This window comes from Notamacropus eugenii, chromosome 3, assembly GCF_028372415.1.
Source record: "Notamacropus eugenii isolate mMacEug1 chromosome 3, mMacEug1.pri_v2, whole genome shotgun sequence".
In the NCBI taxonomy this organism is placed as follows: Eukaryota; Metazoa; Chordata; class Mammalia; order Diprotodontia; family Macropodidae; genus Notamacropus; species Notamacropus eugenii.
This window is the reverse complement of record NC_092874.1, coordinates 110,901,590-110,926,739: the sequence shown is the minus strand read 5'-3', so window position 1 is coordinate 110,926,739 and position 25,150 is coordinate 110,901,590.

Below are 25,150 nucleotides of genomic sequence, written 5' to 3'. Positions count from 1 at the left end.
CCTCATAAAAAATTAGTGTTCAGAAGGAAATTACCTATCAGATCTATGCATAGGGGAGGAATTTATGACCAAGCAGGAGATAAAGAGGTCCACAAAGGGGAAAATAGACAATTTTAATTATATTAAATTTTTGTTCAAACTGAACCAATACAGCAAAAATGAGAAAAGAAACAATAGGGGGAAATCTTCTTTACATTAAGTTTCTCTAAAAAGGGTCTCATTTCTAAGACTTATAGGGAAATGTTTCAAATTTATAAAAATAAGAGCCATTCCCCAAATGATGGATTATCAAATGACATGAACAAGCAGTTTTAAAAGGTAGAAAGCCATCTTATTCAGTAGTCATATTTTTTAAATGTATTAAGTCCCTGTTAACTAGAGAAATGAAAATTAAAATAATTTTTAAATTCTACTTCACACCTCTCAGATTATCAAAGTTGCCACTCATACCCCTCCCCCACACCACGAAAAAGGAAAATGATGAATGCTGGAGGAGCTATGAAAAAAAACAGGCATATTAATGTTAGTGTAACTGTGAGCTGGTCCAGTCATTCTGGAAAGCAATTTGGAACTGACTCCTAAAATATTTTAAACTACGCATACCCTTTGACCCTACAATATAATTACTAGATCTACAGCCTCAAAGAAATGCAAGTAAAAAGAAAAGGACTGATATGTACAAAACTGTTTATAGCAGCTTTTTTTGCAATGGCAAAGAATTTGAAATTGAAAGAATTCTCATTAATCGAGCAGTGGCTGAACAAGTTATTATATATGAATGTGAGAGAATACTATTGTCCTGTAAAAAAAATTATAGAGGATAATTTCAGAGAAACCTGGGAAGTTTGTATCAACAGATGGAAAGTGAAATAAGCAGAACCAGGAAAACAATTTATGCTATAATAACAACATTGTGAAGACAAATATCTTGAAAGGCTTAAGAATTCTGATCAGTGTAATGACTAATCATGATTACAGAAGAGTCATAATGAGACATGCTACCCTTTTCCTAATTGAGATATGAGGGACTCAAGAGTTCAGATTGAGACATATGCTTTTTTTGGATATGGCTATTAAGGGAAATTGTTTTGCTTGACTGTGACACATTTTTTTACAAGGGTTTTGTTTTTCTTTCTTTTTTAATGTGGGAGAGAAGGGAAGAAGAGAAGACAGATTTTTATCATTGTAAAAAATAAATGATTTACAGTGCATAAGTTAAAAAAAGGAAAAGAAATAGAAGACCTACTTAAGGTAGTATTTATAATGAATTGGATAATAATGACAGAAAACAGAAGGCAGCACTGTTCAACTCTTACTCTGCTCCTGTTTTCTATGCCAAAAAGAATACTTTTTGGACTAGACAGAAAAAAAAAATAGTGAATAACTCCCTAGTTGCTACTAAGGTAAGTGTGGAGATAGTAGTAGTATATCTGACTGTTTTTTACAAATTGTCACGAGGCTCAGATGAACATGCCACTATACTAAAAGAGCTGGCAGAACATAGAAGTTTGTTGAGGTAGGATTAGTAATCTTTGAAAGATGATGGAGAACTGCTATTTTTATGCTCAAATAATGCCAATGATAAATAACAAAAAAAAAAAAAAAAGGTGCTGTGTACAGCAGGATATTTATAACTGTACTTTTTTTGCAGAAGTAAAATAAAACTGGAATGATTAAACAAGTTGTGGTGCATAAATGCAGCTGAATACTATTATACTATAGAAGAAACAGTGAATGTGAAAATATAGGGAAACACAAAAGATGCAAACGAATTGATGTAAGGGGAAATGAGTCAGTCCAAGAAAACTACATATATATAATGACTAAGGCAATAACCCCCAAAATGAACAAAAACAAAACACAACATGAAAAAACAAAAATTACACCAACAAATACTGAAACTGAACACAAATTGTAAAGACTAAACTTAACCTCAAAGAAGAGATATGAAAACATGATAACCTCTCTTCTTTGGATTGGGAAAGACTACAGATGTGGAACACTGCACAAAGTGGTGAACTTGATTTGTTTTGTTAAACTGCTTTTTTCTTTTTTTTTTCTTTATAATAGAAGATAGCTCTCTGGCAGAAGGAGGAGAGAAGGATATATTGATGATTTTGTTTCTGAAGGTAATACAGAACCAAAATATATCAAGAAAATGAATTTTAAGAAGAAAAAATAAAATGAGATTGAGCTCTTTTGGATAATATTTTTAATTGTACCAGAAAAGTCACTAAATTAGACATATTTGTAGACCCATTCATACCACTCCTTGATGTATATGTCTAGTAGGATTACTACTTCCTACTTCTCATGGGAACAGATTTTGGAAGAAGAAATTAGAGAAAAGAAAAGACTTGAACTAAACACAAAAGGAGAAGGATTTTATGAAGATGATTTGGAAGGATATAGACTTATCAAAGGGTCCAGAAATAGAATCTGGGGAAAGAGAAATGTGGAGTAGTCTTGAAGAACTCAAGGAAAAGTTAAAAAAAAAAAAAAAACTTGAGCCAAAGGAAATGTCTTAATCTGAAGGGCTAAATCAAAAGAACAAAATACAATAAAGATGAAGAACTCAAAGAGAAGGGAAAGGTAGTTGGCAAGACAAGTTCAGTTAGAAAAAGTCAGTACAACAAAGGTATTTAAAAAAAAGGTCAGTGAAACAAGGGAAACAAAGTTAGATGTGGCTGTCAAGATGTTAAGAAGGTATGAAGTTGGAAAGGTCTTAAAGATGCAGTTAGGCGGTGAGTTATAAACAACTACCATAGCTGGAAAAACAAAGCAATGGTTTTCTTTTTTTTTCCAAATTTTTCTTTTTTTAAATTTTTAAAAAAATTAATTAATTTGTTTTCAGTTTTCTACAGTCACTTGCATAAGTCTTGGATTTTCTCCCCTTCCCTTCCCCCTCCCTCCCCAAGACAGCATGTAAGCTTATATGGGTTCTGCACATACATTCTTATTGACCACATTTTCACATTCGTCATGTTTCATAGAAAAATTAAAATGAATGGGAGAAACCATGAGAAAAAACAAACCAAAACAAAACATAACATAGGAGAAAATATTCTGCTTCACTCTCCATTCCAATTCCATAGTTCTTTCTCTGGATGTGGATGGCATTTTGCCTCGAGAGTCCTTTGGGAATGTTTTAAGGGTCTTGTGTTGCTGTGAAGAGCTAGGTCTACCAGAAACAGTCATCGCACACTGTGGCTATTACTGTGTACAGCGTTCTCCTGGTTCTGTTCAATTCACTCAGCATTAGTTCATATAAGTCCTTCCAGGCCTCAAGGCAATGGTTTTCAATCAACTTGGAAGGAGGCATCTTTTGAAGTGTCCCAAGGATCTTAGCTCACTTAACCCAATACTGTTTAGCACTTTTATCAGTGACTTAGATAAAAAGTTGTTTGACATTCTCATTACTCTTGCAAATGAAACAACATTGGGAGGGGTAACTAGCTCACTAAATGGAAGGCATCACCAGGAATCGAAAAGATCTTGACAGGCTAGAACATTGGCCTACATCTCCTAATATGAAATTAAATAGGGACAAATATGATTTACAATTAATTGGGCTAAAAAGCCAACATCAGAACTACAAGGCTGGGGAAGCATTGTTAGCAGTTTTTCTCAAAAAGATATGAAGTCTTAGTGGACTTGCAAGTGCAATATGAGTCAACCTTGTGATTCAGCAATTCAAAAAGTTAATTTAATCTTGGGCTGCATTAGAAATGGCATTCCAGGAATGCTTCCTGGAAAAGAAGTGATCATCTTGTTGTATTTTGCACCTGCTCAGATAACATCTGGGGTATTGTGTTCAATTCTGGGCCATTTTTCAAAAGGACATTAAACTGGAAGGTGTCCAGAAAAGAGAGAATTAGAATAGGATGGTGAAAGGTGCAGAGGTTGCCACATGAGAACTGGTTAAAGGAACTGGGAAATTTTAACTTGTTAAAAAAAAAAAAGACTCAGCAGCACTTTGATGGCTTCAGTTATTTGAAGGGCTGTCTTCTGAGGGATGAGGAATTAGAATTATGTTAGCTACAGAGACAAGAACTAAGAGCAAAGTGGAAGTTGCAAAGAATCAAAGTTGGCTTGATATGAGGAAAAAATAACAATGAAAACTGTAAATGTATGATGAGTTTCTAGGATGGACTGAGTCTAACTCAGGCCAGTCTCATGCCAGGTTAGTTTCAGTATTATAACACAATGAAATACACATAGATCATTCAATATTTGACAAAAGGAGTTTTACTTAAGACATATCTAAGGATATAGCACTGAGCTTGAGTAGAAGTGGCTTCTCTTACCTCCATACTGAAATATCTGTTAGCAGGACAGGGTATAATTACTTACAGAGCCTTAGGACAACTCACCAAGTCTGAAGGGCCCTGACTCCACATAGGAAGGCATGACAATACTCTTAAGTATTCAGGAAGTCATGTCAACATGAGTTGAGACCAACTGAAATCAATGGCAATGAAGCTTGAGTCTTAGGCCCCTGGTTAGTCAAGTCCCAGGGACAGCTTTCTTGCCTTTTAGGAAAAGAACTAGCTTAATCTACATGGCAAAGGATAAAAGAACTCTGTGGATTCTATTACAGGTGCCTTGAGGGGCATTAGGTTTGGCTTCATTGGAGACCTTCAAGAAAAAGCTATGTAATAGGTGTGTAATAGTAGGGATTCTTTTTTGGGTATGGATTACATGGCTACTGAGTTCCATTCAAATTTTTGAATTTTCTGATTCCAAAGTCAGAGATACAGCAAAAAGTCATTATAAATAGATAGATGCAGATAAGTGTGTATTCATGTATGTATACACACATGTGTATATATACATACATGCACATTTTTGGTCATTATATATTAATGTGTGTATGTATATGCATTGTGTATGCATATACATGTATGTATATGTATATATACATGTGTATATATGTATGTGCATAGTACAAACTATGTATATACGTATATGCTTTTTCGGTAACAAAAGGCTGAAAACAAAGATGGTTCCCAACTTTGTCCATATTGAGGGCTAAGAGGCAAACAAAAACAAAAAAGGTATAAATTTCAGAGAAATCGAAAAACTTGTATTAACTAATGCAAGTAGAGTAAGTAGAATACAATGACCATGATAAAGTCAAGGCAAATAACACTGGAAAAAATAACAAATACAAATAATACAACAACTCATCTTGACTCTAGAGGAGTGATGGTGATATATACTTCCCTTATCTGGGTAGAGAGCTATTGGAACTTAGGGGTGAATTGAGACATACCTAGTCAGATGTGGCCGATGTGGTGGTGTGTTTAGCTGTTCTATACTTCTGTTGCAAGGTAGGGTTCCACTAAGGGTAGGGGGCAGAAGTGAGGTTATTAGGAAGCAATGACTGTTTTTTTAAAGTGTCCATAAAACATTTATAAAAATAATCAAAAACTAAATGTTGAGTTGAACCTCTAACATCTCTTCCAGCTCTAAAATCATGCAATCCTATGATCCTAATTTATTTCTCCACCTCTAATCTCTCCCCTCTCAAATCTATGCTTCATACTACTGCCAGATTAATCTTCCTAATGCACAGATATGAGCATATTCTCCACTACTTAAAACCTTAAATGGCTTTCTGCCAAATCGAGCAGAGTACTATACTGTTAGGCTAGTTCAATAAAACTTTAATTCAAAGTGTGGATTTTGAGCCAAGGAAGAAATCTACACCCACCACTCAGCTGATTAAAACTCTGTATTGGCAAGGACACTCAAAAGAACATGGACCTATTTTCCGTAGTCCCTTTTGGCCCACAGATTCCAAATGCAGTAGTATATGTTGCAATACAGTGTTTGCTTTGGATGGGAACTAGCAGTCTTCCATGAAGTGGCAGAAGGCTCATTTGGGTGGCTGATGAATGTGGTGGTAATAGCTCTAGGCAGTATTTCAAATCTCAGGGGCCTACAGCCTCAGGCAAGTCACAGCTCGTAGCTCATAAATCAAGACAGCATTACAGCTTAGTGGTCGAGATTCCCTTGTCTTGGATTCTTCTCTGGCCTCGATCCATTTTAGGAATTGGTTGTTCCCGATTGTTATCTAGGTTAGCTGAGTATAGCACAGTTTATAGTAGCATGAGTTAACAGAAGTTACAGTCATAAAGTGATCAGCCTTTCCTTAACCCTTGAGATGAGGGTTAAGAATTGTAGAATTTGTGTGTGTGTGTGGGTGGGTGTGGGTGTGTGTGTGTGCGCATGCACACACATGCCTCTGTCTCTTGCAATTTTTTTGTTTTCTTCTGTACATTTAAAAATGTTTTATTGATGCTCTTTTTTTCTTAAATTTATAGCTGACCACTCACCAGCAACTCCCCTTCCCTTGTAGCAAATATGTATGATCTAGCAAAACAAATCAACACATACACCATTCTAAGAATGCATATCTCATTTTAAATCTCTATTCCATTACCACTCTGTCAAGAAGTGGGAGGTGTATTTCATCATCTATCTTTTGAAGTCTTTTTTTTTGGTGTACTGCTATGATGAGAGTTCTGAGGTTTTTTAAGGTTGTTTTTCTTCATATTTTTGTTGCCATCATATAAATTGTTCTCCTGGTCCTGCTCACTTCACTTTGTATCAGTACATACCATAGGACCTTTCTATTAGCAGAGAACCAGAAGTAAAATAGGTATCCACAAGCTGGAGAATAACTGAACAAATTGTGATATACGAATGTGATGGAATATTATTGTGCCACAAGAAATACCAAATATGATGGTTTCAGGGAAACATGGGAAAACTTAAAGAATTCTCAGATGAGGAAGCACTCATGCAATTAATCAATCAAGAAGTATTTACTTAGTACCTAATATACATCAGGGCCTCTACTAAGCATTGATAATACAAGCATGAAGGATGAAAAATGTCTACTCACAAGGAGTTTGTAATCTCATCAGGGCATAAAGGTAAGTTATATATTATGTCAACCAAGATCTCCTTTATAATGAGAGGGTCTTATTTGGATGCAATGTATAATGTAAACAGGAAAAAGGAGCAATTTTAGGAAGTGACAGGGCAGATGCTTCAAAATGGGGGAGGGAGGGTATTCTTGAAAAAATTTGAAGCTATACTCAAACTTCTATATAATTGTACATACCTTTCGACATAGTAATACCACTACTGGATCTGTATCTCAAAGAGAACAAAGGAAAAAGGGAAATAACCTATACGTGCAAAAATATTTATTTATTTTTGGTAGCTTTTTTGTGGTGGCAAAGAATTTTGAAAATGAAGGGAATGCTGTTCAATTGAGGAATGGCTGAATAAACTGTGAAATATGATTGTGTTAGAATACTATTGCAGTATAAGAAATGGAGAGGGGCATGATTTCAGAAAAATCTGGGAAGACTTAGATGAACTGATACAAAGTAAAGTGAGCAGAACCAGGAAAACATTGTACATAATAACAGCCATATTATAATGATGATCAACTCTGAAAAATTCAGCTATTTGGATCTTTTCATTAGATCTCTTTTTGCTTTTTATTTATCTGAGATCATGAATATTACCCCTTTCCACTTTAGTTGAAGTATAATAGATTCTCTTCCAGCCCTTATCTTTACACTGTGTATAGCTCTCTGCTTCAAGTGTGTTTCTTATAAAGAACATGTTGTAGGATTCTGGTTTCTAATTGACTCTGCTTTCCACTTCCATTTTGTGGATGAGCTCAACCTGTTCACATGCACAATTAGGATTACTATTTTTCTTTCCATCCTACTTTTTCCCATTTATCATTTTCTCTCTCTCTCTTTTCATCCTGTCCCTCCTCAAAAGTGTTTTGCTTCTGACCACCACCTACCCCTGCCATCCCTTCTATTAGTTCTATCCCTTCCCCTTCCCCTTCTCCTTGCCTATAGGGTAAGTTAGATTTCTATACCCAAATGAGTTTGTATATTATTCCCTTTTTCAGCCAATTCTGTTGAGAGTAAGGTTCAAGTGTTGCTTGCCACCACCCCCATCTTCCCTTATACTGTAAGAAACTCTTTTTTTTGCCTCTTTTATGTCAGAAAATTTACCCCATTCTACCTCTCCTTCCCCCTTTTCCCAGTACATCCTTCTTTCTCATCCCCTAATATTTTTATATCATCCCATCCTAGTCAACTCACACATGTGCCCTCTGTCTATGTATGCTCCTTCTAATTGCCCTAATAAGGAGAAAGTTCACAGTAATTACAAGTATCATCTCCCCATGTTGGAATGTAAACAGTTTAATCTCATTGAATTCCTTATGATTTCTCTTTCCTGTTTACCTTTTTATGCTTCTCTTGACTCTTGTATTTGAAAGTCAAATTTTCTATTCAGCTCTGGTCTTTCCATCAGGAAAGTTTCATTAAATACTCTTTTTTTGCCCCTGAACAATTTACTTACTTTAATTGGGTAGATGATTCTTGATTGTAATTCTAGTTTTTTCTTCAATGCATTTTTATACATCTTATTCCATTTTTTTTGTGCTTCCTTCATCAAACTGTTGACTCTTTTTTCATGATTCTCTTGCATTACTCTCATTTCTTTTCCCAATTTTTCTTTACCCTCTCTTATTTGATTTTTAAAATTCCTTTTGAGCTCTTTTAGGAATTTTTTTTCTTTTGGCCTGGACCAATTCATGTTTTTCTGTGAGGCTTTGGATGTAGCTGTTTTGATGTTCTTGTTTTCTTCTGAGTTTGTGTTTTGATTTTCCCTATCACCACAGTAACTTTCCATGGTCAGATTTTTGTTGCTGTTGTTTGCTCCTTTTCCCAGTCTATTTCTTGACTTTTAACTTTATGTTAAAATTGGGCTCTTCCTGAGGTGGGGGTTGGGGGGTTACTCTACTAAGCTTCAGGTTTTTTATGCTACTGTTTTCAGAGCTATTTCTGGGGACCTGTAAGTCTTCAATTCTTCCAAAGTGGTATGATTTAAGGAAAAGGGTGGTCACAGCACTTGACCTGTGCTCTTGTCAATGAGTAACCACAACTACTCTTTTCCACTCTGAAACTATGAATATGGTGCCTCATCTCTTGTGGCTGGGAGCTCTAGAGTGCTAGTACTTCTCATCACCCTGGGACTATCTGAAAACACAACATAGTCCTGCACCCAGTGCCAGTAAAGTGTCCCCTGTAGTTTCCTTCTGACTAGTAGTTCAGCCTCATTACTGCCTGTGAACTGAGAAGTCCAGAAGTCACAACTGCTCATTCAGTTGCCCCCAAGGCCTACCTTGGCTTGCCAGGGCACTATCTTCACCAAACTGTGTTGGATTGTGCTCCATTCTCACCCCAATGAGACAGATCTTTCCTGTTGTTGTGGGCTGGAAAATTGTTTCATCCCTCTCTTTTGTTGGTTCTATCACTTTGGAATTCATTTTGAGGTGTTATTTTAAAATTGTTTGGAGGGGAATTAGGGAGAGTTCAGGTGAGTCCCTGACTTTACTTTGCTGTCTTGGCTCTGCCCCAGCTACTGTGATCAATACAATTCGAAAGGACTCATGATGAAAAATACTATCTATCACCAGAGAATGAATTTATAGACTCCGAATGCAGATTGAAGCATATTGTTTTCACTTTCTTTTCTTTCTTTTTTTTTTTTTTTTGCAACTTGGCAAATGCAGAAATATGTTTTGTATAATTTCCTGTGTATAGTGGGTATCATATTACTTGCATTTTCAATGGGTTGGGAAGGGACTGAAGGAAGGGAGAGAATTTGGAACTCAAAATTTTAAGAATAAATAAAAAAATAAAGAACAGAGGTGGGAGAGGAAAGGGGTGTTGAATTATAGATCAAGGATAGCAAATTATGTAACAGAAACATGTCGTAGCTAGGTCCCCTAAATTGCTAGAGGCTCACTCTTTTGCCAGCTAAATAAAGATCAATTTCTGAGCCTTGCATTCAAGGCCCTCTAAAATCTGTCTCCAACATACATTTTCCTTGTGATCTCAAACTACTCTGAGACTACCCGCCCACTCTAGATAACCTCATAATTTACCATAAATTTAACTATCATCTCCATGCAGAAGATGGCAAAATCTATATATTCAGCCCCAGTCACTCCCCTGAGTTACCTACTGGACTTTTCAAACTCAACGTCTAGAGACATCATGTCATTATTTCTTCCAAAATCCTTCCCTCTTCCAAATGTGTCTATTTCTGTTGAAGGCATTAACATCCTTCCAGTCTCTCAGGTATGTAACCTCAGTATTATTCTGATCTCCTCACTCTCCCTCATAACACATATCCAATCACTTGTAAAATCTTGCTATTTCTACCGTTGCATCTCTCATCCAACTCCTTCTCTCCACTCATACTTACCACTTTAGTCCAAGCCTTTGTCCTCACTTGCTTCAATAACTGCAAGAGCCACCTAATTGATCCCCCTATCTCAAGTGTCTCATCACTTTAGTCCATCCATACACTGCTACCAAAGTAATTTTCTTTGAGCACTGTTTGACCATGTGACTCCCCTACTGAACCAACTCTAGTGGCTTCCTATTGCATCTAGGATAAAATAAAAACTCCTATATTTATATTTTGTTTGTTCTGTTTTGTGAGGCAATAGGGGGATTAAGGGACTTGCCCAGGGTCACACAGCCAGTGTGAAGTAGCTGAGGGCAGATTTGAACTCAGGTCCTCCTGACTCCAGGGCTGGTGCTCTATCTACTGTACCATCTAGTTGCCACTTATATTTAGTATTTAAAGCTATATACAGTCTGGCCCCAGTTTCTCTTTCCAGCATCGCTGGATCCCCCCACACTCTGTTATGGCCAAACCTCTCTATTCTTCATACAAAATACTTTATCTCCCAAATCTCTGTGCCTTTTCACCAATTGTTCTGTATGTCTCCATCCTTGCTTTTACCACTTAGTTTACCCATCTTTTTGCAGGATGCAGCTCAAGCACTATCCTGTATGAATGTTTTCCTGATTCCTCTAACTACTAGTGTCCTGCCTCCCAAATTAATTTGTTTACATTTATGCCATAGATTTTTATACAAACTTGTTGTTCCCTTTTTAACCTTCTCATGAGTACAGATTGCTTCATCCTTCATACTTATATGTCTTTGTACTTCTATCCATTTTACCTAGCACAGTGCTTGGCACATAGCAGTCACTTAATAAATCCTTGTTGATTAATTGATTGATTGATTGGGTCTTCCAGGAAAGTGAAGGTGGGAAATTACTCAACCACTTTTTGGAAGCTTTCAGTTTTTCTCATCAGAACCTCTTCTCATCAACTCATTATATTTGTAACCCCAGCACTAAGTACACTATTTTGTAGATAGTAGAGGACTGATGAGTCTGAATTGAGTTGAACTAAAGTAAATTCGCTGATCTCAAAGTTAGATGAAAAGCCAAAGGTCCCCTCTTCCAACTTGTATCTAAATACCATCACTGAGTTTCAGTATGAAGATTACCAGTGAAGGAGGTAGCCATCCAACTTTGAGATACCTCTAATTATTGTGATGTTTTACTATAGCTAGTTGTAATTTGCCTAGTGTTCCTGGTTCTGCTCTGTAAGGCCAAGCAGAATGAATCCACTCACTTTTCAACATTACAACACTTCATATACTAGAAGACAACTATACTTTTCTCCTTCCTCTTCCACCTCCCCAGTCTTCTCTTCTTCAAGCTAAATATCCTAAGTTCCTTCAATTTGTCCTCATATTGCCTGAGTCAGCTACAGACTGGGAAGGCAGTCAGGAATCAGGAGATACATAGGGACCAGAGACCAGAATAAGAAATAGGCCAGCAACTTAGGACAGAAATTCAACAAACTAGGTTGGGAAACAAGGATTTTAGGCAACACTGGGTTTCAAAACCCAGAATATGAACAAAAAGGGAATTTTGATCCCCAATCAGTAATGTTCCCACTCACATGACATTTCCCATAAAAATCAATTTGTACCTCTTATAAATTTATGCAAGCTAGGGTAAGGCCTGTTGCTAGGCCCTAGTTGACAGAAGTGACTTTGTGTTTGACCAACTGGTCAACCTACCTATGTACCAAACAGTTCCCCCATAGTAGTTTTTCTAGCTACATTTGAGCAATGAATGCAATTCACTGCTAATCATAATAAATTTAGCAAACATCATCCAATCCAGATATGCAAGACTATCAAACTTTCCTAATTCTAATGCTCTTGTGGTCTATAAAGGAGATGGGGAATATTCATGGTCCAGGTCATCCATTGATTAACTGTCTCTAAGTCCCCCTCCCACTAAGTCCCTATGAATCTGTCTAGTAATAGCAATCAATCTGGGCTATCAACCAGAATACACATCGCAAAGAATGCCCATACTACCACCTATGTTTGTCTATGAGACTGTACAGCTAGGGAGCCACATATTTGCATGTCCATGAATAATAAACTGATGTGATCCTCTGAGTGCTTATGTTCCTTTTACGTACATATGTTTCCTCACTTCTAGTTTATTCCCTCATTATTCCCTTAATTACAGATTTTGTTTATGTGAGAGATAGCAAAGAGTAAGGGAAGAAGCCCTGGTCTTGGTTTCTAAGACCTAGGTCCAAGTCCTGGCTTTGTGACCCAAGAAAAACCATTTTCCCCTCACCCCATAGCCCAGTTTCTTCAACTATGATTAGGGATGATAGTTTCACCACCACGTAGGTAGTTGAAAGAGAAGAGTTCTATAAACATGAAAGTCCTATGCACATATGAGATACTGTCACTGCTATCTATACATTTCTCTTCTATACATTTTAGGCTAGTTCGGACAATCAAAGAGAATGGTAGGCTTGAAGTATAGTGATGTCAGTGTGGAGTCAGACCTTTGACACAGAAATTTTTCTGTAATTCATCTTACCACATTTAGTAGATTCTGTTAATTTGTGATAGACATCATTTAAATAAACATTGAGAAAACTGCAGCCAAATGAGTTGGATAAATGTTTTGAAATCAACCAGACACAGTCTAAGACTGTTCTTTTCAGTGTTGGACCCAACACTAAATGTAGGGAGAGAACCCTTTGGGCTGCTTTACTAGGTACTTCCAATGATTTGGATACCAGGATGGGATTGGGAGGATGGGGGAGTGTTATAATAAGCATACGCTGGAAGTTCATTTTACTATCAAGAAAAGTTCACTCATGGAAAATGTTTGCTATTAATTTACTCACACTAGATTTCAAGAATTAATGTACAAATGAAGAACAATATGGCAAGTAAGAAAAGAATTTTGAACCACATTGTTTGAGTTCATTCCTCCTGCTTGAAATAATGTGTCTCCTTCTCTCAGTGTGCTGAGATCCTGGCCCATTTTCAAGCCCTACATCAAGTCCCACCTCTTAAAAAAGAAAAAGTTTTCCCAACCATCCAGACCAATAGTCTCTACTCCTCTAAATTCTTGAAATAGCTATTATTTGTAGCTTTTATGCAACAAACATTCATTAAGTGCCTACTATTTGCTAGGTACTGAGGATACAAAGATGGATAAGTTACTTAACCTTTCTGTACCTTAGTTTCATTATCTGTAAAATGAGAAGGTTGAATAAGATTACCATAAGTCCCTTCTAGCTTTGAATCTATAACTTTCTGATTGAAGAAACACATGGTGCCTGCCTTCAAGGATCTTTTAGTCTAACACTACAACCATAAACAGAAATATGTTCGAATATAATGAATAATTAGCATATATATGGCACACACTGACTTCTAGTGTGTTGTGAGGGAGAAGGGTATTGTGAACATGTTGTGTATATACATGAAAACTTCAAGAAGGTAAAGAATATGTTTTAATCTTCATACCCAGCAGGGTATATGGCATAATGCCTTCAACACAGTAGGAACTCAATAAATGTTCGTCAGTTGATAGAATCATATTTTACCTTCGGGTTGTTGGTTTCACCTTCCATTAGAACCAGTTTTGTGGCTTTTCTTTATTTGTGTCCAATGTTTAACAGCCTGGGCCCTTTCCAAGAATATAGCTTGTGTCCTTCCTATGCCACCACTATCTTAACATTTATCTGAGTTAGTATTTGTTCATTTCATGTCACATGACATGGGGATGGGGAACATTTTCTCAAATAAGAGATAATAAATCTATTACAGAATCAGGATCTGATTGTGTAAATGTCTGCTTCCAGCACATAATCAACCTGAACATTTTGAGTATATTTGTACTTCAGAAATAAATCATTTTATTATTAAGCTAGATTGATTTTTTTTCTCCTTCTATTCATTCTTCATTTCCAATCACAGTATTTCTCCCTCTCTCCCAGCTCCAGCTATTATGGAAGCTGCTTTTCAAAGGCAATTCAAAGTGAAACAAAAAGTCCTCTGGTAGTTTGGCGAAGTATTATCATTTAGATATTATTTCAAGAGATTTAATAATGTCCAAAGTGGTGATCTCTAAGGATTAGAATGATTTATAAACGGAATAATAATCCTTTTAAAAACAAAGAACCAAATTGCTTCAAAATTCAAGAGTAAAACCATTGTACTCTTCTCCCTTCCTCATCTCCAACCTTTCCAGTAGTGGCCTCCCACAGGTGTCCTGGAGTCTCAGAACATCCCTGGGCAAGACAGTATCCCCTCCCCCCCATCCTTAACTGAGGTCACCTTTCAGGCCACCTGTCCCTGGCAAGGTTTGTTCTGTTTGCCTTGTGCAAAAATTCCTAGTTACAGCTCGGAAATTTGGAAGAAGTGGTCATCAGCTGATATAAGAATATCCATTTGTCTGACTTAAAAGGGCGGTTTAATATTACTGAGAATACTTTATCACACTAGACAGTCAAGCATCATGGCAAATGAAAAAAATGCTTTAGACAAAAGATTTTCAAGTCATTTACATATTTGAGAAGTAATGGACTAGAGTGGAAAGGATGCTGAATTTGGAATCAGAGAACCTAGATTCACCTCCCAGCTTTACCACTTAGTCCTTTGTAACCCTGAGCAAATCTCTCCTTTGAGCCTCAGTTTCTTCATCAGTTAAATGAGGAAGTTGTTACTAGATGATTTTAAGTTCCCTTCTAGCTCAAAATCTATAATCTTATTTGTTCAATGAGACAGAAATTTAAGAGGACTCACACTTCCTTTTTCCTATTTTGTTGAGGCTAATCCCATAGCTAGTCAAATAAGACTTCCCATACACTTTCAGACTGTCCTCTGTCAGTTTGAAATGAAGACGGTCTTTGTGAAACCAGTGATAAAAAACCTGACCACAAAGGTTCAGGTTGATACGTGGATAGAGAGCTTCTGCCCTTTCAAGAAAACCTGCCAGATCTTGAAATGTAGAGAGGAATTAATCATATTACCAGTCTGGGTAGATGTACAATCAAAGTTGTTCAAATCTATTTGTAACCCATGGCAAAGAACAAGATTTTCAGCTGAAAGGCAGAAGAAGAGGTAGAATGATAGAAGATTATAAACAGATAAAAAGACTTTCAGAGCTTTTGAACACAGATGTGTGGAACACTTGTGGGTGATATCAAGATCAAGAGATGATCATCTCTGTGGGTTGCTGAGGTGGGGTAAAGGGGTCATGGAAAATGAATACACTGAGGAATGAACCTGAAAGGAGGAAAAGGTAGTGAGTACAGATGGTAGACGAAAAGCCAGAAAGTGGTAAGGGGAAGCAAGAAGTATTCCAACCCCACCAATACAATTAATGAGTTGAAGTGTATAGGTGAAAATACAACCAGCAATGGAAAGGGGGATAAGAGAAGCTATGTCTTGTGTTCAGAAAGAATTCATGTCTCAGTGAGTGCCAGATATGAGGAGTGACATGAATAGATTTATACCCAATAAATACTAAACTGAAAACTATATGAAAAGTTAGATAAATAAATGAATGAAGAAGAAAGTAGAGGTAGGAGAATGATTATTATTATTACCATTATTGCAATAGTCTAGTTGTTTGATACTGAGTACCTGTACCAGTAGAAAGAGAGAGCAGAGAATAAATGCAAGGAATGTTAGTGATGGAAACTTGAAAGGACTTGACTACTTTTTGAATATGGGAGATCCAGAAAAACAAGCAATCAAAATGATCCTCCGATTGTCAATGTGGATAATTGCCAAAAGTAGGGAAGTCAGAAAGAGGAATTGATATGGGACAAAATAGTAATCCAGTTTTGTACTTGAGGAAGGAAGCACAGAAGTCAAGAAGGAAGGAAAGAAAGAAATAATTAATTACTAAGTGATTTACTATGTGCCAGCACTGTACTATGTGCTTTTAAATACAATCTCATTTGATCTTCACAACAACCCTGGGGAATAGGTACTATTTTTACCCCCGTTTTACAATTGAAGAAATTGTAAATTCTACAATTGAAGAAACTGAAGCAGAGATTGAATAACTTGCCAAGAGTCACCTAAGGAGTAAGTGTCTGAGACCAAATTAGAACTCAGGTGTGCTCCACTCCAAGCCTAGTTCTCTATCAACTGTATCACTTAGCTACCACCTAAGTATGTGAGCCAAAGAGAAGTGATCATTGATGCCTTGGGAGTGAATGAAATCTAAAATGGAGAGAGAATGAGGAAAGAAGAAAAGACGATCCCTGGGGAACAATAATATGAAAGCAATAGAAGGTGAGCCACAAAGAAGACAGAACAGGGAACAGTTAAAGAAGGTGAGAGTTTGATGACCCAGAAGCTGAGGGAATAAACCCCCAGAAAGAAGAAATGGTCAGCAGTGCCAAAAGTTGCAGAAAAGTCAAACAAGATGAGAACAGAGAAGACCATTGAATTTGGCAACAAGGATTTTGCTGATGACCTTTGAAAAAGTAGTTTCAATCACATGGGGAGAACAAAAGCCAGTTTGCAAAGGGAAAAGGGATTTAGATTCCAAATCTAAATCCTTCCCCGCTGTTCTCTTATTGCCTTTCCATATCAAATGACTGGTTATGAAATACTCATGCTCCTTCTTCTTATTGTAGCTCAGTTATCTAGTCATATCCAGCTCTTCACATCCCTATGGATTATAGCATGCCAATGCTGTCCATGGGGTTTTCTTGGCAAGGATACTGAAGTACTTTGCCAATTCCTTCTCCAGTGGATTAAGGCAGAGATTAAGTGACTTACCTAGGGTCACTTAAGTAAGTGTCTGAGACTAGATTTGAACTCATCTTCCTGACTCCAGGCCCAGCACTCTATCTACTGAGACTTCTAGCTGCCTCATCAAAAATCTTTCTAGGTATACAATATTAACAAACACTTTTAATCCTGGTCTATCTCAAAATCATTTGAGCAAAGTCCATTTTGATTCAAGTCCAAACACTTTCTTTGTAGTTAGAACTATATTTCTGTGCTCTTGTAACTTAGTCCCAGCTCATTCAAATGACCAGTAATATTGACAAGATCACCTTAGTAGTCAGTCATAAACTAGAAGCTATGTGTCGATATACATTGGATTTTTAAAAATGATAACCTTTTTAATACAGGCAGCAAAATGACAATCTGCCCAAGAATATTACTGTGCATTCATACATTGAGATGTTTAAAATATGCCTCTTTAAACAGTCTGAAACTGATGGGAATTAAGTGCCCCAGGTAAGAACCTGACAGTGCAAACAACCAGTTCCTTGCCTTGCTTTTTTCCCTTTTAAAAAATTTATTTTACATATTTAATATAAATGTATAAATAGAGCTTATATCAGATTGCGTGGTGATTTGGGGAGGGGAGAAGAAAAGGGAATGAGAGGAAATTTAAAACTCAAAATCTTGTGGAACTGAATGTTGAAAATTAAAAATAAATTATTTTTAAAATTGTATTTTAATATTCATTGACAAATACAGGTACTCAAATATATCAACAAGGGTAGAAGAAAAGAAAATAAGAATAACCAAATATGTAAGATAGGACAATCAGAGAAAAAGCAAGTGATTTTAAATAGGTCTAGAAATCTCTGCTCTTCAGTAAGAGTTAATTATAATCCCAAAAGAAGAGGACTTCAGAAGGCTAGTCGCCCATAGACTGGCTTATAAATCCCATATATCAATAATCCCCAATTTGACAGTTGTTTACCATTCATGCTTAGCTACTACAGGCTCCTCCCCAAGATAGGTCAAATCCTTCATATTTCTCTTATTCCTCACCTCTCCTTGCACAAAACCATCCCCAGAGAAGTCATGAGAACACTACCAGTGTTTTTCTATCCAATTCTCATTTAGGTGATAAAAAATTTTGCTTTTAAGAGAAGCTTTGGGTCAAGTCTGCAATGGGACAGTGTCCTGTCTACTGCTATGGACGTTTGAGGTCGGTGAGGTCAACAGTACACTTCAGAGTGCAGGAAGCTGAGGATTAGGATCAGCTTGGTTGTTCCTGAGTATCCTTCAATAAGCATCTCTACTTTTGTAAATTTCTTGTGTGTCATTTATGGCACCTTGAAATATGAAGCCAAGAGCTAATCCATCAGGCTAACAGGATGATCCATGATCCTGCCTTTCTTGATCCTTCTGTCCTTTCTTTAGGGTGTTATTATTCTTGACCACATAGCTGAAGTAAATTCCTTTTCTGGTTCTGTTTTCTTCACCCTCCATTGCTTCCCATGTCTTCCCATGTTTATTTGAATTCTTCAAATTCATTGTATTTTTCTGGAACAATAAATATTATTCCATTATATCCATATTCCACAACTTACTCAGTTATTTTTCAATTGATGGAGACGTAATTCATTTCTAGTTTTTAGCTATTGAAAGCAGAACTAGGAATATTTTGATACAGATCGACCCACTCCTTTTCTAAGCTCATTTTCACAAGAATGTGCACAAAGGGCCTCCTGAGGCGAGTGAAAATGAAAATTCAAAAGCAAGTGGTTAAGCAGCTCTAAAAAAAATAATAATCAGGCTCCTGTCTTTGTCAGCCATGCTGGGGATGCCATCTGTGCTCAAAGGCAGAAGATTATCCAAATCAATTTTTTTTCCTCATTTACAAAGTTCACCATATTTTTCAAGATATCTTTTTGAGCCTTGTTTGATTTGTTTGGCTTTTCATGATTCATATCACAGAGGTTTTTTTCAGATACAGTGCATGTCTTCATTCACGCGGTCTCTCCCCACAACAGTATCAATCATAGCCCTTTAATAGAGGGGCTTTATTGGTTGCCATGGATGACCCAAAGAATCATCGCCTGGTAGCTATCCTACCAGTGATGAGCCTTCCCAAAATTAGACTAAATGAATGAGTGAAAAAATATGTTAAGTGCTTACTATGTGTGGGGAAAACTGTGCTAAGCATTGGGGATAGAAATACAAAAAATAACCAATTATCAAGTATTCATTAAGTACTTGTAATATGCCAGGCACTATGATAACCTCTGCAGACACAGATACAAAGAATGGAATAAGCTCTACTTTGCATTCTAATGAGAAGACATAATACACACACACATACATATATATGCATGTATACTCACACATATACATATATGTACACACATATATGTATGTATATGCATATACATGTATATATACATATGCACACATATATTATATATTGTGCATATATATCTATAATATAGAGCATATACATGTATCACATAGGCTTATATACAAAGTAGTTACATAGAAGATAGTTTTGGAGGGAGGACACTAAGCATTGAGAGAGATCAGGAAAGGTTTCATGCAGAAAATGGTGTCTGATCCACATCTTAAAGAAAGAGAAGGATTCCTAGAGGCAGAGGTAAGGGCAGAGTGTGTCTAAGGCATTAGGGACAGCCAGTGTGAAGGTGCTGAGACAGAAGATGAAATTTCCGGTGAGGAAAGGAGACAAAGCCAATTTGGCTGGATTACAGAATGTACTCTTTGACCTCAAAGAACTTACATTCCAATAAGGGAAGATAACATAGATAAGGGAGTGGTGGTTACAGAGGAATGTAACAGAAGGAATCTTAGAACTCTTGGGCACAATAAGTGGAGCCAGAGGGCAATTGACTGATACCACCTTTCCAATAATGTGAATATCTGTTTGATTTTGTATTTGTACCCAGAACTAGAGGAGGAAATTGGAGGAGAGAGAGGCTGATCCTTAAATAGTAAGATTATATGTAATATATGTTAGGTTGCCCAGTTCCCCACTCTGTGCTACCATCAGCGATCCCCTTTCCAGCAGTGAAAAGAGCATTCATTGCCTGTGGAGTTGGGGTACCTGGGTCTAAATCTTGCTTCTGACATGTGTGACTTTATGTGAGTCACTTAGTCTCCTTGGACCTCAGTTTCCTCATCTGTAAAATAAAAGCATTGAATTAAATAGCATCTGAGATTCTTCTCTGTTCTATGACTTTATGAGCCAAGATCAATTGTGTTTATGCTGCAGACTTTGTCACAGTTCTTGTCATTACTTCCTCTACAGTGAAATTTACTGTATGAGGTCATGGGTATCCAAGCCTCAAAATATGACTAAGTTGTGTGAAGGAGATGGTGATTGAAATATCCTGACGAAGCTCATGACAGCAGTGTGACTCTGAAGCCCTGCAGTTCCACAGGGAAGGATAGGAGGTGGCAGAACCATACAATGGGATGTATATCCTGATTGAAAGCTAAGTTCTCTGGCTCTCTGCCATTATATCTTATTCTTGTTGCTGGACAAGTTAATAGAGACCATGTAGAAGTGGGACTTATGGAGTGGAGTCAAGATGGCAGAGTAAAAGCAGGTACTTGCTTGAGCTCTCCCCTAAGCCCCTTTAACTACTTGTAAAAAAAGACTCTCAAGAAATTCTAGAGCAGCAGAACCCACAAAATGACAGAGTGAAACATATTTTCAGCCCAAGACAGCCTGGAAGGTCAAGAGGAAAGGTCTGTTACAACAGTCTGAGAGAAGAACACAGTGCAGCCTGGGCCATGCCAGCACAAATGGGGCCCTAGCAAACCCAGAGCAGACTTAAGGGGACTGAATCACTGGCAGCGATGGCAGTTTCTAGACTTCTTAACCCACAAATGCCAAAGACAACTTAGAAGGTCAGTAGAAAAGGTCTGTCAGACCTGGATGAGAGAGGAATGAGGTCCAGGTCCAGCCCCAGCCCCAGAGTGATGGAAACAGTGACAGAACAAGAAACTGCTTCTGGAACTCTCAGCCCACAGATGGTGCAGGGATTGAGTGACTGATCAGAGGGAGACTGCAGGGATGTCTTTGCTGGTACTAAGGTAGGATTCTCTTGCTTTGTCCATGCCTTGATCTCATAGGCCTGGGTAGCAGTTCTAGGGTGAGGAGGAGTGGTGACATGGCAGAGCCTGTGGCAGTGGTGGAGAGGGAATCCTCCTTGCTGTTTCAAGGCAAAAAAGAGTGCTTGTGGTCACTTACAGACCAGAGCACAGACAAGAATGGGAGTAAACACCTCTCCTTTGATCATATAACCTTGGAAGAACTGAAAATTTACAGGTCCCTAGAAATTTCTCTGAAAACAACTGCACAAAACCCCTGAAACTTGGGACAGGACACCCTCAACACTGGAAGCAGTGCCCTATCTTGCAAAAGAGTTAAAAAGTCAAGTAATTGGCTGGGAAAATGAACAAACAACACAGGGAATAAAACAGACTATAGAATCTTACTTTGGCGTCAAGGAAGATCAAAACATACAACCAGAAGAAGAAAACAAAATCAAAGCTCCCTCATTCAAAGCCTCCAAGAATAATGTGAATTGGTTTCAGGCCATAGAAGATCTCAAAAAGGTTTTTGAAAATCAAGTAAGAGAAGTAGAGGCAAAATTGGGAAAAGAAATGAGAGTGATACAAGAAAAGCATGAAAATTGAGTCAATAGCTTGCTATAGGAAACCCCAAAAAATGCTGGAGAAAATACTACCTTAAAAAATAGACTAACCTAAATGGCAAAAGAAATCCAAAAAGTCAATGAGGAGAAGAATGCCTTAAAAAGCAGAAAGGGCCAAATGGAAAAGGAGGTCTAAAAGCTCACTGAAGAAAATAATATCTTAAAAATTAGAATGGAACAAATGAAAGCTAATGACTTTATGAGAAATCAAGAAATTATAAAACAAAACTAAAAGAATGAAAAAATAGAAGATGGAAAGTAGATCTAGGAGAGATAATTTTAAAATTATCGGACTACCTGAAAGCCTGATCAATCAAAAAAAAAGAGCCTAGTTTTTCTTCCAAGAAATTAACAAGGAAAACTGCCCTGATATTCTAGAATCAGAGGGGAAAATATACATTGAAAGAATCCACTGATCACTTCCTGAAAGAGATCCCCAAAGGAAAACTGCTAAGGATATTATAGCCAAATTCCAGGAATATATTGGGAGAAGAAGAAAGGGAGAAATATAATGGGATAAATTATCTCTCTTATAAAAGAAGCAAGAAAAAACTTTTACAATGAAGGGGAAAAGATGGGGAGGTAAGAGGGTAAGAGTGAACCTTACTGTCACTGGATTTGGCCTAAGGAAGGAATAATATGCACACTCAATTGAGTATGAAAATCTACCTTACCCGACAGGAAAGTAGGGGGGAAGGAGATTAGAGAGGGAGGTTGATATGAAGGATGGCAAATGGGAGCACGGGGTAATCAGAAACAATTAATTTTAAGGAGGGACAGCATCAAATGCTGATTAGAATAAATGGGAAGTGGAGGCAGGATAGGATGGAGGGAACTATAGTTAGTCTTTCACATAATGACTGTTATGGAAGTGTTTTGCAAGATTATACATGTATAACCTATATTGAACTGCTTGCCTTCTCAGTGAGGGTAGGTGGGGAGGGAGGAAGGGAGAGATAGTGGAACTCAAAGTTTTAAAAAGGGATGTTAAAAATTATTTTTACATGCAACTGGGAAATAAGATATACAGGTAATGGGATATAGAAATCCATCTTGCCCTACAGAAAAATAGAAGAGAAAGGAATAAGAGAAGGGGAGGGTAATAGAAGGAAGGGCAGATAGGGGAAAGGGGTAATCTGAATGCATGCCATCTCAGGGTGGGGGAAGAGGAGAGATGAGGAGAAGATTTGGAACTCAAAATCTTGTGGAAGTGAATGTTGGAAACTAAAAACCAATTAATAAAAACAAAACAAAAAAAGAAATGAGACCTTTGGGGCAGTCAATCAGCCAGCAACCCAGATTGCAACCCAACCCCCTTAGCACACACAAGAGCGTTGTTATTAGGAATGTTTAATAATGTTGCATATGTGGACTGGATGAAGTTTGCTAAAATGATTATGATCAGGAAAGGGTTGCATTCTTTACCTCGGTGTGACTGACCAAACCACTCTTGGATACATAGCAACCTCCAGGTTCATAAGCAGGTCAACCAGGAGTTAAACATGGAGTCACTGCTGTCCCCTAGGTCACTCCTCACAAGATCTATGGTGGTAGTTACAGCAGCACCATCAGCACCCATCTTCTAGGTTTTAGATTCCCAGATATTTACCTGTTTTTACCACAGAAGCACTTAACCTTCCTAAGACAATGAACACTGCCATTGCCTCAGTATTTTATACATTCACATCCACCTTTTTGTCACATGTTCCAGCAATGTGCTTTCTTTTTGATGCCCAGAAAACCTTCCTTGCAGAATCAATCCATAATCATTTAGGAAGCCCCAAGTATTTGCCAGGTACTGAGGTAGGGATAGAAACAAAGCAGTCTATACCCTAAAAGAACTTACACCTACTAACTGAACAACAATCAGTTGTTCTCCTGCCCAAAGGAAGATTGAACAACAACAGTAGTGGCGGTCACTCCAGCAGGGAGGAGAGTTGTGCAGGTCATCTCTCCTTTAATCTTTGAACTTTTCCTCCCCCTAAACATTTGAATCTATGGACAGTAGCTTCTTTCAAAGCCTTCTCTTGACCCTCGGCTCCCGATGACATGGGGTAACCCTTTCTCTCTTCAAAGGCCCAAGACAGATAACTTGCAAAGATACTACCTTATTTAAGGAACTGGACATCTGTTGCTTCATTGTCTTTAATTTACATAGGAGAAGGCCCATCCCGTTGATTTTTTTTTTTTTTTTTTGCTCAAGAAGTAGTAACCTTCTCCTACAGGCCCTATCCTCTCAGAGAGATAAATAGTAAGTAGGTGCATTCATGAATATGTATTAAATATTTAACAACTGGCCCTCTAAGGGAAATGCATGTACAACACACTTTTAAATTTAATCTGCATAATTGTTTTCTTAAGACTACCCAATCAACAAAACAATAAATCAAGCCATGATTCCTAATGGTTGCCAACTTCTGGAGCATGAAATTTAATCTATATTAAGTACAGTTTTCTTCATCATTTTCTTAAGTCTAGGCAAACAACAAAACAATAAATCACAGCCAGATTTATAGTGTTTGCCAATTTCTGAAGTATAAATGCTCACATTGAAATTTTAACAATCAATTCTGCCTCCAAAACACCCCTGTATGTGATTCAGACCCTCCAAAGGACTAAAGTAAAAACAAAGGACTTCATCAAGAAGAAAACAAGTCACAGAACCTACTACCCATTGCTTGTATAAAAAATGAAAAAAGGAGGAGTAGACTTGGCTGTGGAAGGAAAGGACCTCAATGTAGGGAGCCACTGAGGACCACAACAGTTCCATGAGTTCATGATGGCCTGATAGGCCCACTCTATTGTGCTAATGGAGCAAAGGTTGTTGGTTCTGCCTTCCAGGATCTCATACAATAGCCCTAAGGCTTTCAAGTCTTAGGTAAACATCTTAGTATTTGACAAACATCCTGAGGCAGTCATTGGGACATGCGTTTGTTAATGAAAGAGGATTGGTGAAAGTAATCACAGCACGAGCTTGCCACGAGCATGGAACTTAAGGCTGCACAGCATATAAGGCTTGTACTTGCTAATAATAAACGGAGCTTGTAACATCTTTGTCTCCTGCCTCATCACTGCGTGCCTGAGATCGAGACATCCCGCAGGTCCAGGGTCTCTCCACTGAGCTGGCCGTAACACCTCAACATAATGAGGTAAATAAAAAGGCCTTCCCTCCTATCTCTACCTTCCTTCCACCCCAAGGAAAAGGCTAAGGAAGGAGGATCTCAGATTTAAATGAGGATTGAAGGAAATGCTTCTTCTCCATCTCTCTCTACATCCTAAGAAAATGGCTTCGACAAAGTCTGATCCAGAAAGGATGGGGGAACATGGGTGTCCTGAGTAACAAAACTAACCAGAGGAAGGTTCCCTAATTTAGTCTGATTTTTGAGGAAATAAGAAGTCTGGGCCAAGGAAAGACTCC